Genomic DNA, 12,899 nt, shown 5'->3' with positions numbered 1-12,899 from the left:
CCACGAGGAAGCACTGCAGCCCAGGTCCCAGCCTGTCTGAAATCTAGAACCTGGAGAGCGGGGAGGGGGAGAGAATGGAGGATGGGGCAGGCCTCGGAGTGTGCAGAGCACAGAAGAATCTAGAAAAGCCGGGGATGGGGGACGAGTTTAGGGGGCGAGGGGTGAAGAAAAGGGCACTGCCCTGAGGGGTGGGTGGGACAAGTCAGGGAGAGGAATAACTGATCGGACGGGACAGACGGGGCTGCCTCCCCAGTTTCCATTCTTGAGGCAAAGAGGCCTCAGGTGCATCCAGCGCTGTTGGAACCGCCAGCCTCCTGGGCCCCGCCTTGGGAAGCACAGAGCTTCTTGGAGTCCACACCCTGGTCCACACGCTTCCCCTCCGGGCCGGTCCTTACACTCCGGGGGCGCCTCCGTGGCACAGAGCTTCTCCTCCTGTCTGTTCTGACCCTGTTCTGTCCCTGGATGACTGGCGCCCGGGCCCTGTGCGCCCCGACCCCTCTCAGGGCCGCCCCGGCTCCTGTGGCCGATCTGCTGAGATCGGGAGTCTGCCTCCGCAGCCCCGGGTCTGCGCCGCAGCGCTGAGCCTGCTGCCCGCAGGACACCACCTCCGGAAGCCCCGTTTGGCCTCTCGCAGCCTTCCACCCCAGTGAGACTCAGGTCCCTCAGCCCTCCTGCCCCCAGGACCCTGTTCTTCCAATGGCTCCTGGCTTCTCTCCAGCTCTCCTTGCCAAAATTGGGCCTCTGTGTCCTGGGGCCAGAGTACATCTGAGAGAGAGAGTTTTAAGAGAAATGGAAAAACTAGTTTTACTGCTTTGACACACACGGGGGACCAAGCAGGCTAATGCCCTCAAGACTGTGTCCTGGGACTTCCAGTCGTCCAGTGGCTTAGAGTCCATCTTGAAATGCAGCGGACCTGGGTTCGATCCCTGATGGGGAATCTAAGATCTCACAGCCCAGGAGCAGCTGAGCCCTCGCCCCACAGCTGGTGAGTCTCTGCGCTACAAGCAAGATCCCACCAGAGGGAGGGACTATCCCGCACCTGCAAATCAGAACCAAGGCAGCCAAATAAATAGATCAATAAAATATTAACATAAATAAAAGGCTGTGTGTCTGGTCCTGGAGGGGTCTGAGGAGTCTTATGGTGTTCAAGGAGCAGACCCTGATCAACGCGAGGATGCTCTTCCCTTGGGTCTGTGATGAGGTCTCGGGCAGCAGCAGCATCACCCTTGTGGTTCCAGCCGGTCTCAGGTCTTCCTGCTTGTGGGTGGCATAGTTCACTTCTTCCATCTGGCAGGGGTTTCAGATTCTGTAAAACAGGTCAAATAGGACATTTGGAACCAGGACGGCTCCAAATATTTATTGATAGCCCTTGGGGAAGAGCTAACAGCCCATGAATTTGTTTAATAGCTACGATATTATTATTTTGACTTCCTTGACAGTTTCTTTTCTTTCTGTATTGTCTCACTTCTATGATTGAATATATTCTTGACTGAAGTTGTTTTTCATAGATACAAGGCAGGTGCACATGGGTGGGATCTGCGAAGGCCTCATAAGTTCCTTCTTGGCTCCAGTTCCAAGGGGAGTCAGCCTGTGTAATTTGAGGAAAGGACACAAGAGCTGGAAATAATCTCATGTTCCAAGCTTCGTTAGCATCAACAGTTTATGTTGAGGAAATATTATTTCTCTCTTTGATTGCCTTCTTATAGCCCTTGGACCAACATTTGAAAAACATGAAAGCATATTACCATGAGGATAATGATTAATGATTTGTGATATTTTCCAAAAGAGTATTCCTATTTTAAAGGGCAACAAGGAAGATGAGTTTTTGAGTGTTTCCATCTGATAAATATGTAGTGTCCCAGTGGTCTTTGCCGTGAGGCTAGAGCTTGAACTGTCTCGTTCACAATTAGTGTTGCAACTAGAGGAAGCCCGAGCTAGGAACGAAGAGCCTGTGCGCTCCATCAAAGACCCAGCCTCCAAGAATGAGTAAATAAGTCAATCATAAAACTACATGTACAAAAGAGAGTCTCAGACTGAATTCCAGAAAACAAGGAACCAACACCATTGTAACCTCAGGAAATTCAGGCCCAAATCCTGCCATTTGATTTTGCTTGCGGATTTCTCTCTTCTAAAGGGCCCCAAAATATGAGGATTATTGCAAATGTCAGGAGATAGTCATTTTTATTTACCTGATAAGGCTGCTCAGAGTTAAGCATCTCTAACTTCTGGAGAAACCTAGAGAGAGAAAAGTAACATATTTCCGTTTTACTCACAGAGGGCATTTATTCAGTTGCTGTCAATCATTAGTAGCTTGAGGGGAAGGGCTGGGCTTTATCTAGAAAGCCAACAGATCAATAATATTTCAGAGCAAAAAAAAAAAATAAACAAACAACCCATAAACTTTAAAACTATATTTACAAGTTGACTCAGTATTTCATCTTTTGTTAAACACTTTTATAATACCAGCAGGTTTTTTAAATGGAGATTTTAAATTTTCTTATCCACTTAGTTGCCTGGTATAATGTGAAATTGATCAGACATCAGTGCTTGTCAAAATGGTCTCTCCTATGAATCTTCTTGGGCGATGAAGACCTTTTGCAAAACCATCAGAGTATAGTAACTGTGTGCGCCTGACTTAAAGACGGAAAGACATGGTGATACACCTGAGCAGAATGTGACGGGTTAAGAAACTTGGTCACAATAACCAGAACTGTGACTTGGTAGCAGAACTTGGTATGCCCTGGTATGTCCTAATTATGACGTAGGGACCTACTAGGTTTGTAGGAATTCCATAATTTTTTTTAGCAAATCTCTATTAATAATATCCATCCCAGTTTAACCTGAGAAGGCTTCTCCTTCACTTGATAATGCTCCCCATGGTGTTTAACATACCGGTGATGCTAGTTAATCTAATATTTCCCTCTGAGATGCCTCACAGTTCCTCTGGAACACTCAGAGTTAGCTAGAGAAAGAGACTTACCATCTGTTGTCCAAGGCAGCTCAATATTCCAGGAAAGTTTGTTCTGTTAACAGAGAGAGAAAACCAAATTTCAGTATTGTTGTAGCTTACTATTAATAATAAAAGTCATTTACTTGATTAAATTATATTTAATTTTAATCAATCCTGAACTGTACACAATTCTTGCTAAAGTCACATCATGAGAAATGCTGGGCTGGAAGAAGCAGAAGCTGGAGTCAAGATTGTAGGGAGAAATATCAGTAACCTGAGATATGCAGATGACACCACCCTTATGGCAGAAAGCGAAGAAGAACTAAAGAGCCTGTTGACGAAAGTGAAAGAGGAGAGTGAAAAAGTTGGCTTAAAGCTCAACATTCAGAAAATTAAGATCATGGCATCAGGTCCCATCATTTCATGGCAAATAGATGGGGAAACAATGAAGCAGTGAGAGACTTAATTTTTTTGGGCTCCAAATGACTGCAGATGGTGACTGCAGCCATGAAATTAAAAGACGCTTACTCCTTGGAAGGAAAGCTATGACCCACCTAGAGAGCATATGAAAAAGCAGAGACGTTCCTTTGTCCACAAAGGTCCGTTTAGTCAAGGCTATGGTTTATCCAGTAGTCATGTATGGATGTGACAGTTGGACTGTAGAGAAAGCTGAGCGCTGAAGAATTGACGCTTTTGAACTGTGGTGTTGGAGAAGACCCTTGAGAGTCCCTTGGACTGCAAGGAGGTCCAACCAGTCCATCCTAAAGGCGATCAGTCCTGGGTGTTCATTGGAAGGACTGATGTTGAAGCTGAAACTCCAATACTTTGGCCACCTGATGTGAAGAGCTGACTCATTTGAAAAGACCCTGATACTGGGAAAGACTGAGGGCAGGCAGAGTAGGGGACAACAGAGGATGAGATGGTTGGATGGCATCACTGATTCAGTGGACATAAGTTTGGGTGGACTCCAGAATTGGTGATGGATGGGAGGCCTGGCATGCTGCAGTCTGTGGGGTCACAAAAGGTCGGACACGACTGAGCAACTAAACTGAACTGAAGAGAAAATGTATAATAGATAATATTATATTATATTGTATTATATATTCTATATTCTATATAATCTATCATATAACATATACATTATATGTTATATAATATACATTATTGAATTATATAATGGCATTTTATAGTATATATAATAAGTAAAATATATGATAATAAAGTATATATAAACATACTTTACGGACAGTAAACTGTATATAATAAAGTATAATGATAAATATTATTTTATATATATTTGTTGTATATGATATTATCTGATATATCTTATATTATGTATCATATATTTTATATCACATATATTTATATGTGATATATATCATAAATATTCATATAAATATTTATATATTATATTTATATAAATATTATATTTATATTTTTATATAAATTCTATTTTACATAAATTTTTATTTATATTTATTCAATAACTAATACTTTAATAGAAATATATATTACATAAAAATTAATGCATTATTAATTTATATATAAAATATATTTTTTACACATTCATATATATGGGTATGTTACAACTTATAGTATACAATTATTTAGATAGTTATGTTTATGTATATAGTTATATTATATCCAATATTAAATATATATCATGGATATAATATGTACAGTTATATAGAAATATATATTATATGATAATAATAGTTATATATTATATTATATTATGTAATAATAAAATAATGAATATATTACATATAGAAAATATATTATATATCAATAAAATAAGTATATTTTATGATTATATAATTGTCAATTAGATATTATTTATTAATTAAATATTATATTACATACATTTAATATTATATAAATATTATATTACATTATATATATGTTACTGTTCAGGATTATATTGAATTAATATACATATTTGTTAAATAGACAATATATTATTATAATAAACATAATAAGTTACACTTTATATATTATATAAATTAATACATATTAGATGGTAATGATGATATTGTATTAATATTAATAATGATAATATATATAAAACAATATAATATTATATATTTCAATATATATTCATATATGATATTATGTGTTATGTTACATACATGATATATAATAATTAAATTAAAAATACTTGGCATATAATAATATTTATTACACATGTTATATATTTTCATATTTAATATAGTTATATATAATCCATTTCAATTATCTATTAATATTAAATGGTGTTGTTTATATATTATATAAATAATACAGGATATATATATAGAGCTATAAAAACTATAATATAATAATAAAGTATATGTAAATATACTTTATATGGATATAAACTGAAGTATATATAATAAAGTAAAATCAGCATTATATGTAATATATAATATACTTTGATATATAACATATATTTTAGATGATATATATTACTATATATCACATATCAATATTATATATATATAATAGTATTTATTATATATTTAAGCAATATATGCACAATATATATATCAATTTTACAAAATATAATGGTTGCATTTATATATAATATATATATAATTCTTATATATATATATAATTACTTTATATAATATATAATATAGCAATTATATATAATGAAATATATGATGTAAATTAATTATATCTCTACATGTATATATTATATATTTATACATAAATTTATATGTATAATCCTCTATATAAATATGTGTTTTATTATTAACATATAGTTATATATATTTAATGTACTTTTGTATAAATTCTATATTTATATTTTATATATCCTAAATATATCCTTATTAATATGTATAATATTATATGTAATGGTAATACATATTATATATTTAATTTTTTAATAAGTATACAATTGTTTAATGAAAATTTAAAAACTTTTTCATTAAATGTTTATAAGTATAAGAAAAATTTTACATATCAGATATAAGAATTGTAATATAATATAATTATAATATAATACACAATAAATATACTATATATACATACATGTAATAGATTTATATTTTAATATATTTATATATTCCTATGTCATTATGTCATATATTATTGTATTATTTTTATATATTATGTTTTCATTTTCATTTCATTTATTTATATTTTTTATTTTTTATTATTTTACCATTATTTCTTTTTAGTAGATGTTAAGTCATATGGCATTTTTAAAATGCCTTAAAACTTAAAACCAAGAAACAGGCAATTGAAGTTTTTTATCAACAGATTTTGTAACCTATAAGACATACATATCTTAGGGCACAATTTTCCTTTATGTCATACAAGATATGTACTTAATAAACTCAAATATGTATGTGGTTTTTCATAAAAGGCAAAGATAAGTAAACATAGACTTGTTCAGAACTCAATGTGTCGGTATTTTATCTATGCCATTTATCTCAGTTATTTATGACAATATAGCAGTGTGAGTGAACTTTCTTGCTGACAAATGTTGCAACAGGTGTGCCCTAGTGACTTGCAGTAGAACTAAGTACAATGAAAGAATGTTGCTGTCTCCTGTCTCTAGTAATAGACACAGTTAAACGGGCTAAAATGATGTCAGTACCAGACAAAGACTTCATGAACATTTCCCAGATTCTGTGACTCAGAAATACAACAGTTGTAAGCGCTTATTTGAAGTCAGTGCAATAGAGCGCATTTAGAGCTCTATATGAGATAATGTATAATATGATCTCTATTTAGTAATCTCAGGAATATTATCTAGAGACAAAGACACACTGAGACATACACACGAGCAGAGATCTGTTCCTCACTTTACATTTCATGAATCAGGCACTGCAATTAAACTTGTCAGTTCATGAAAAACAGAGAGAACAGTCAAATGTACACACTTGAGGTCAAAGGCTTTTTCTTCCCTCCTCCCACCCCCCTCTCCCGGCTCAGTTGCAATTCTAAGTAAGCCAAGGCTGAGACACAGGCAATGTGGGCTGTGTTTGTATAAATACTTAGGGACATGGTGAGGCTTAACATCAACTTTCCTCCTTGGAATATCTTTGTTCTCTCAGGGTAAGCGTTCTAAAAAATGGAAGTGTGTTATCAAGTCATTCTCTCCAACAGCACATGCAAAAAAAAAAAAAGTTCTGAAATTTCAAAAGAGTTCCCTCTCAACCATTTTCTCCAAAGTCTAAAGAATATTGTGACTACATAGTGTTAAACTATTTTTTCCTTATTGATAGGTTTAAACGTATAGCTCGACCAGTCTTCCAAAATGTGTCCTAGGAGGTTCTCAGAGGGAATCAAAGGAGCATTTCTCACTTTTGATCAGACACCCATGAACCGAATGCAAACCAGACTTCATTAGCTGCTGGAAATCTTATACCAGGGGAAAGACACCAGAAAGCATAAAGCTCAGAGTGGCTGCTTCCAATTCCTGCCAAGTCCTTGCTAGACAAGCAGCCGAGGGCTTGGGGGTGACAAGCGAAGCCCCTGTTAAAGCTCTGGTATTGGCAGAGCTGCCTGACCTAACGCTAGACTCTGCAAAGTACACTGAAGCCCACAACCATCTAGCCAAAGCACAAGGGGCCATCACGCCTGAAAAGGGATGGTGGGAATTGCCAAGTGGCAAATTATTGGTACCAGAGGAGCTGGCACCCACCCTGGTAAGCCAAACACACCAACTGACCCATCTAGGCCATGATAAACTGGAAGAGCTCATTTGAAAATGTTTCTTGGTTCCCGCCTCTCTTCACTATGCAGGACAAAATCTCAGAACTGCACTGCCTGCTCACAGGTCCATGCTGCCTCTCAGCACAGACAGAAACCTCCAGGGATTCAGCTAAAAGGCACGCTGCCCTTTGAACACCTGGAAGTGGACTTCACTGAAATGAAACCTCACCGACACTACTGTTTCCTGCTGGTTATAGAGTGTGCGTTCTCGGGATGGGTAGAAGCTTTTCCTACCCGGACTGGAAGAGCATCAAGAGTAGCCCGGTGCCTGCTTAGGAAGACAGTTCCCAGATTTGGATTTCCTACCAGCATTGGACCGGACCATGGCCCGTCTTTCAGAGCTGATTTACTATAACAAGCGAGCAAAACTTGAAACATCAAGTGGAAATTACATACAGCATATAGGCCCCAGAGTTCTGAGATGGTGGAATGAACCAACCGGACACATACAGAGACGCTCTCCCAGTGGATCTCAGAGACTGACTGCTCCTGGGGAGACTTGTTTCCGACGACTCTGCTCAGACTCAGGATGACCCCGCGGTCCCATGGCTCTTCTCCGGACAAAATTGTGCATGGGAGGCCCCCTCCCAGAATAAAACAGGTGTCAACAAATTTGCCTCAGGTAAGGGGACATGAGATTTCACAGCAGATGGAACAACTGGGTAAGGTCATAAATCAGGGAACGAAGTTTGTACAAGAAAGGGTGCCGTTCCCCCTTGGGGAGCACATTCACGAATGTGTGCCCGGGGATCAGGAGTGGTCAAGGACTGGAAACACGACTCGTTGGCCCCACACTGGAAGGGCCCGTGTACTGTTGTTCTAACCAGCCCGACTGAGTTAAAGTTGCAGGTGTCACCCCCTGAATCCATCACATGAGGGTGAAGAGAGCATATCACACAGACCTGGAGGACACCAAGGGGACTACACAAAGGACCCCGCTGATCCCCGGGAAATCAAGATCATCTTAAAGAAGAAAAAGAGATGAAGCTCTACAAGCATCTGTTGCAACAAACACTTTCCGGTATCACCTTGAAACTACCCTCAGTTTCAGGACAAAGAGGGACCTGTGCTGTCATTAAAGTTCAATGTTGTGTATATATTCCTGATTTGTCTGGCTATAGATCAGCCACCCTAGATGACATGAAAGCTCAGGTAAAATTATGTCTGATGATAATCCTCCGTTTTGACCTTCAGTCCTATCTTGGGTGAAGGGTGATTGGTGGAAAACTATATTTACCATTGTTACAGTTGCCTTGATAGTTCTGCTTTGTGGACCCTTTATTTTACAAAGTATTATGAACTTTGTAACCCAAAGGTTGATGTCGTTCTCCCAAATTGGAGGTCGAAGAGTCAGGGTGCAATATATCCCTGTGAATGATGCTCATACTATGAGTTAGGAGCATCAAGCGCGGGGGGATGAAAGAGAAAACAGACAGAACTGGCTCCATTTGAAAGCAGGGCTCCATCTTGGGCAGGACTGTGGACTTTCAGCTCTATGCCCAGTATCTATGGAAACAACATGCCAACTGGAAAACCAGGCCCCCTGGAAGGAAGAGCCCCAGGGCTCGTACCTAGACTCTCTGTTGCCTGAAAGAATACCCTAATTATCTGTGTAACCAAATAGAATCATAAATTCTATTATGCTTATTGGGGTATGACCACAGGCCTATTGATAATTGTCCACTGTTAACTACCTAGGCTTAAGGCATATGAATCATGGGTTAACTTTGATTGTGTCTTTCTGTTCCTTTGTTCAGACTAGTTTCAGGGAATTTGGGGAGCTGGGTTTGGGCACGTACACTTAGGGTATAACAGGTTTTCAGAAAAACTGGTCAGGGTCCTTGGCTAAGAGGAGACTCTGCCTTGGGCCCGCCAGTGTAAAAAACTGCGCTCCACTATCTGAACTGTCCTTCTGAGTGAGTTTGTTTCCCAGAACACGTGGCTACAACAGCACAAGTAACACAGGGACTGAAAAAGGGCTGTGACAGACAGAGACCAGAGGAGGCACATTGCGCAATAATTTGAGGCAGTCAACCCATGTCTGCAATAAACACCCCTAGGGCAAGGACTGAACCTGAGATGTGATGAGAAAAATCTGCAAAAATACAGTGACCACAATGGAAGTAAAGCTAGGGAAGTTCTAGTAACACAAAACATTGAAAAATAGAACATCAAAATCCTGGTGAAACTTATCTAACATAACAGTGAAAACTGCAGCCTCTAACTGGGGATTTCCTGCTGCCCTTTAGAGCCCTTTAGTGCCATTTTTGTATGTACTGTTTGCTAAAGAATGGGCCGATTACTGCTCCTTCAGCCAAAATAAATTCAGGGCCTGGACTGAGTGGAGCAGATGAGCCCGGAAAAGCTGAAGTTCAGACAAGCTGAAGCTCAGAGAAGCTCACTTTCTCGGCATGGAGATATTTATTTCTTTTACCCAGACCAAGCTAATGAAAACTCTTCAAAATGAACTTGCTGATGTTCTTACTGAGAAATTAAGTGAATTTGTAAAAGATGAGTTACAGAGTTTACAGAATGTCTTCTACAGAATTACAGTATATCTAATGGAGCAGGCTCTGACGCTCCTCAAATGGCTGCTTAAACACCTAGTTAAATGTTTCATCGGATGGGCCCTAGAGAAGATAGGTTCCGTGGCATGGAACCAGCTGGGCCTGAGTTCTTTACAGAAGAGGATCTTTTCTATATTTAAGGCGATGTTTGGTCACAAGCGATCTGAAGACTTTATGGTTTAATCTCTATTTATGAAAGAGTTTTTTGGGCCTAGACAAGAGAACAACAGTCTCAAAGGCCCCTTGCTGAATCATCTAACTTCGCAGAAAACGAAACAGAGCTTTAGTTGGGCCCTGATGCTCCAGGCCGGTTGTATCTATCTGGGACTTATCGCCCCCTGTCGGGAAACCTTCCACCCCCTACACCCGCCCAGAAGACTTATCACCCTCTGCTTACAAAAGAATACTACAAAAGAAATCTTACTACAAAAGAATTCTAGCTACAAAAGAATACTCAAAATAAAGAATCTCAACAAAAGAATACTCAAAATATCCTGCCTGATTAACGTGTCCCTTATCACTTCCACAAACCTCCCTATAAATGTGAAGCCTCCCGGATCCCTCTCGGCGCTCAGCCTGGTCCTTAGGCCAATTGTCGCCCCTCTTGCCTGAATAAAGATAGCCTACTTCTGTTGAGGTCGTCTTTCCTTTTCTGCCTCGCCCGAACTGTACTTCACAATTTTTCTAAAGTAAAAGATTTAAGTAAATGCAGTGCAGTGGATGGTCTGTTTCTTTGGCGGGATCTGCCTGATGTCCAGCCCAGGGTCTCTACCGTGGACCCTAGCCTGGGAGCGGGTCTCCAGCAGGAGAAAGCGCAGGGGTGGGGTGGGAGTCGACAGGAGCCCTCTGTCGGGGGCGGAGGCCAGGCGGCTGGAGTGCACATCTGGGTCAGAGAAACGGGAAGGGGAGTGGAGGTCCGCAGGCTCACATTGGGGACTTGAGACCAGACAGGTTTGGAGACAATCCAGTTCAGTAGCCGAATATTCAGAGAGGCTGCGGTGGCACTGGATGGTTTGAGAAGCCCATTTCTGAAATCAAATCACATCCCAATCAGGATGTATACCCGTCGAGCCCAGAGGAGAAATGGGCGCCTAGAGGATAAAGTGGGGGAATGAAAGGGGCAGAGTAACCTTCCACAGGCTTCCTGATGTGAACCATTTAGGCCCAGGGCTACAGGAGGCCCAGATCTGGCCTGTCTTAATATATTGTTCCGGCTTTCCCCAGCGGTCCAGTGCTTAGGAGTCCACCTGCCAATTTCGGGGACAAGAGTTCAGTCCCTTTTTCAGGAAGACCCCACACGAACAGTTGGGGCCAATGATGTACAAGATAGGAAAGCAGATCAGAAACCCAATCACCACCTCCCAGCTGGAGAACAAAAGCGGGAGCCTGGCTGTGATGCCTGAACACACCCCACAAAGGGTGTGGGGAGGGGGCAGACCTCTCGATCTCACCCCTCCAGCCCAACCCCTGACCCAGCCTGCACTTGCCCCACTTAAGGGACCCGATTCCCCTGCGTGACCTGACACCTTCCCCCCATCCTGCTGGGTTTGGGTGGGGGAGCCGTCAGTCAGCCTTTGCGCAGGTGTCCACCAACTGTCCCCGGCCTGCCGGCGTCTGAAATAAAGCAAACTTTCCTTTCCTCCAACCTGGCCGGTCCACTGGTTTGAGGGTGGAGCCGCAGGACCCACCACACTTCTTTCGGCAGCCGTGTGAGCTTACCAGATGACATCCGCCTTCAAGGAGATGCAGTGGAAGCACCTTTCATGTGCTAAGGACACAGACGTCTCACACCTTCTAGTCCTTTCCTGGGGTTCTGAGGCAACCCAGTGCTCATTTACACTTTTTCCTTCCAAGTTCCAGTCAAGAGAGAGGCCCGTCAGTGCCCTCAGAGACTCCTGCACTGAAGAAGCTTTGGGAAATGTATCTCGCGCCATCTGGAGTCTCTGCACGGCTTCTGATGGCCACAACGTGCCCAAGGATTCGGGTGCAATGACACTACCCCTAGCAAGCTTTCTCAGCTCTGTGAAGACACAAGTACCTCCACATCTGCTTCTCACACACATAGCCGAAATTCCTCCGGTCCAGGCCCCGGGCTATCAGAGACCACCTCCAGAGCTCCAAACACACCCGGGTTATTCAAAAAGCAATACTCAGCAGAGGGCTTGGCCCCACCCCACCGGGCACTTCCTGGCGCCTCTTCAGAAAACCACCAGCTCTCAGCTCTGCCCTAGACACGCCCCCTTCAGGGGCCACAAGCTCTTTCAAACCTGGCCCTTCCCCTGGGTCCCTGCACCCTGCGTGGTGCCTCTCCTCACTAGGAGAGCCCTGAGTGACATTCAACTTCTGTTTCTAATGACACTGGCCTCTCTGCAGACCCACTGAGGCACCGCTACGAGTTAAGACGCAGGCACAGCCTGAGCGAAAGCAACGAGATACTCATTATGTTTTGCGAGAAAGCGAAAACGACTTCATTTATGTGTTAAAGGAATTTATTAAACTGATTTGTCTGCGTGCAATTAAACCTATTTTGAAGTTTTTAACAGGAAAGATTGCTGGTGCTATGAGAACCTGGTTTCCCGTTTACATTGCACCCAAGATGTCATATCAGGTTCTTCAGAAAGATCCTGATGAAGGAATATGTAGAAATCCGGTTTGAACAACGTTTGAAACAATTT

General features: G+C 41.0%; 1 long non-coding RNA gene across 1 annotated transcript; it reads right to left on the bottom strand.

Moving 5' to 3' along the window:
- Positions 1 to 784: 784 nt before the first annotated feature.
- Positions 785 to 12,365, bottom strand: LOC122420135. Its single transcript, XR_006263196.1, has 4 exons — positions 12,263 to 12,365; positions 2,981 to 3,023; positions 2,190 to 2,235; positions 785 to 1,306 (listed from the first exon to the last, which is right to left on the bottom strand). It is a non-coding gene; the product is annotated as an uncharacterized LOC122420135 (long non-coding RNA).
- Positions 12,366 to 12,899: the final 534 nt, after the last annotated feature.

This window comes from Cervus canadensis, chromosome 18 (genome assembly GCF_019320065.1).
Source record: "Cervus canadensis isolate Bull #8, Minnesota chromosome 18, ASM1932006v1, whole genome shotgun sequence".
Classification (NCBI taxonomy): Eukaryota; Metazoa; Chordata; class Mammalia; order Artiodactyla; family Cervidae; genus Cervus; species Cervus canadensis.
Note: the sequence above shows the minus strand (reverse complement) of the source record. Positions and strands in the feature narration are given on the sequence as shown.